This window comes from Cyprinus carpio, chromosome A22 (assembly GCF_018340385.1).
Source record: "Cyprinus carpio isolate SPL01 chromosome A22, ASM1834038v1, whole genome shotgun sequence".
Taxonomy (NCBI): Eukaryota; Metazoa; Chordata; class Actinopteri; order Cypriniformes; family Cyprinidae; genus Cyprinus; species Cyprinus carpio.
The window spans coordinates 20,419,868-20,423,069 of record NC_056593.1 but is presented as its reverse complement, the minus strand read 5'-3'; the positions used below and the strand labels follow the sequence as shown (position 1 = coordinate 20,423,069).

General features: G+C 39.2%; 1 pseudogene; it reads right to left on the bottom strand.

The window, feature by feature from the left end:
- Positions 1-2,503: 2,503 nt before the first annotated feature.
- The window catches only part of LOC122135049, a 2,057-nt pseudogene continuing 1,358 nt past the window's right edge, over positions 2,504-3,202 (bottom strand).

Below are 3,202 nucleotides of genomic sequence, written 5' to 3'. Positions count from 1 at the left end.
CCTGCCAGCCTCATAATGACGGTCTGTCTGGGGGTCTGATGGGCGATTTTTTTTTATTTTTACATATTAGCATCGCTCAGGCCAGAAATCCGCAAAAAGGCTTCTTAACGTTTTGCCCGAATGAAAAAATATAATTGACTGGACTAAACGGGCTCACTGCGGGCCCGCGCCTGGGCCCCGTCTTAGAGATCAATACAAGGGATACACGTTGGATTACGCTGCGCATATGTTGGTTCGCGATCACCTGGACAAACACGATGAGTACCCCATCTACTAGATCTATTAGCCAGTTAGAGCCAAATTGTTTGTCCCAGAAATTTTAATTATCAAAACGTTGAGTTGCCAAATATAAAACACTTTAATGACATTACGAAATAGTCGGCTAGGCTGCTTACCACCCGTTTAGTTCTGATACCCAAATAAAGTGTCAACTTCCTCACTAGGTGCCTGTTAACATGCGGGTGTCGATCCGTGTGCTGGCCAGGGGTGGCACTGGGCCCCCCGGACCTTGTGGCTGGCCAACCCCATGGGTGACCCCCACAGATGGTGCTTTGAAGAGTCGACTTTTTTTAAGTACGTTTTCTCGTACAAGAGGACACACGGGCCCAATTAGGGCTAAGCCAGTCGCGGTTCCTGGCCTGTGTAGCTGCATCACGGCCGCTTCTATCTCTTTATACTTAATGTTAGGCACAGTTTCATACTATCAAGTGCATATTTGACATTACGAGATGAGTCATAAGTTTAGTGATACCTGTAATGACACGAGCAGGACATCTCCACTCGCAAGTGGAATTTCCTTCACTCACACTAAAACATGGATGTGCTGCTTATTAAAATATACATTGTTCATGTTCTGAATTGGCTCGGCTTGTGCCTCAAAAGATTACGGTATGCTCAAAACGTTTTGCATCACTGAAACCTGAGAAGCGCCTTTTTTATAATTAAGAGGATGAGTAGGTTATCTCATTAAATGGAAGCAAGCGTATTATGTCAGCTTAGTTATTTATGTATTAATAGCCTTCTTATTTTAGTAATGGTGGCTTACACTTATAAATATGCATTTTATATCAATTGTCTGAGTTAAGCGTGCATTGGTAGTTGTGTTGTTGTGTATATTAGTTTTGCAATAAGCGTATAACCCAGGACTCCAGAAAATACTTTATCACTGATAGGTGTGTCATTCTAAAATTTACTGCGGGTGTGCTCTACGTCTTAATGCCCGTTTTTCACAATTTCTCCCGTCTATTGCTTTGGTCCATCATTGTGTCAATCACTGCCTACTCGAGCGTGAATCCCACAATAAATATGCAGATGTCCCCCGCAAACTCATGCTTTGTGCGCCCTACGTGCCCCTAGACTGGCCACCCCATTTAAAAATGCTCTAGACATGACCCCTGGGCCTGTATCCATTCTAAGAACATACCTTTTATTATTAGTCTTAAAAATGTCCATAACATAAAAATCCTGTTTTGTTGCCCAACACTGTCAAATATACCATAGTTTGGATTCCTTATACTTCGACTTCGCGTGATTTTAAGAAGCGCTGCCGCAAAGTGGCGGCGACTAGCTGTCCTGAGATCAGAGACAACGCTTAAAGAGAGAGCTTCTACGAATGGTCCAGACCAACCTTACGAAGTGTGGACTTACGAGAAGATATACTTAGCAGGTAACGAGCACGTGGCGGGTTATCGAAATTGCCATAACATTTAAGAGAGAGGTTAAGGAAGTAGGTTAAAAGAACTACTTTAGCGATTATAAGAACGTTTGGGGGAAACGCGGCCCAATGAGTAGACGCATAGATCAATGGATCCAGCTCTACCACAGCAGAGAATGTCTGGCACATGTATTAAAGTGCATGTATCCATTTTTCATTGTGCATGTCGTTATACAGACTGTCTCTATTTTTCTAGAGACTCTATTCATTTGCGCCTTATTTTAACCGAATGTAACATCAACGATGTTTGATTGATCCACACAAACGGTGATTAATCACACCTTTAAAGCGGTCAATCTATAAATAAGCGGCGCCTATGTTTTTAATATAATAATAATAAACATCATAATAATTAATTTATGTAATGTATGATATGATATGCATACTTTATGTTCATGTAAACTACAAACGACAAATTTACCCGATTGTGCATCCTGTATTTAGGACTCACCATCTAGCTTAGCTTGTTGTTTGTAAAACTAAAAGAAAATAAACCAAGAATACAAAACGACAAAGAAATCGTTACAATTTTTATAAACAATATAAACAATAGATTTTGATATGTAATACCTGTTCAGAGTACATCAATTATTGTTAGTATAGATAGATCCATTATGTAACAGTCTTGCTACGGCATCTGGCCCCCGCTTCTCCCGTTCAATTTTTTTAAAGGAAATCACCCTTGTGGTGTTTATGGCCCAACTTAGAGAAAAATGGTTGCCCTATTTCTTTTATTCTCCATCCATAGATTAGTGGGGCTAGGACAGACTGGGAGGAAAAAAAAATAAATTAGATGCTGCTTATAAAATATAGGTTATGGAAAGAAACGTGTTATTTTCTTATCATATGACAAAAATGAAATCAAAGCAGTTGTCAAACTAATTGACAAGACAATTAAGTGAGTAATGCAGGTGTTAAAGGCCTTCATGTGAACTTTTCCAGATTTCAGAACAGAGATAAACATTACAACATAAGAGACAGTAATGAGAATAAAATCTGCCGCTGCTATAAAGAAAGCAGCCAGAAGTCCTACAATATTATTAAAAGTTATATCTTCACATGCTAACTGAACCAATGCCATGTGCTCACAAAAACAGTGATCAATAACATTTGTTGCACAAAATGTCAGTTTTCCAGCCAGAGAGACCATGGTGACAATCAGGAGTCCATTTCTGATTAATGGGACAACAACAAACTTTAGAAAGTTAGGGATTTCCATGTATTTATGATAGTAAAGAGGTTTGCATATTGCAAAGTAACGATCCAGTGCCATCCAAAAAAGCAGTGTAATTTGAAATGTTCCAACAAAATGAATGCCAAACATTTGTATCAAACAACCTGTTAGAGATATCCCACTCCAACTGAATAAAAAACTAAGAAGCATGCTAGGTACAAAAAATATAGGCATAATCAAGTCAACACCTGCCATAACACCTATTAGAATATACATGGGAGAGTGCAGAGACTTTTTGAGTTTTGATCAAAACA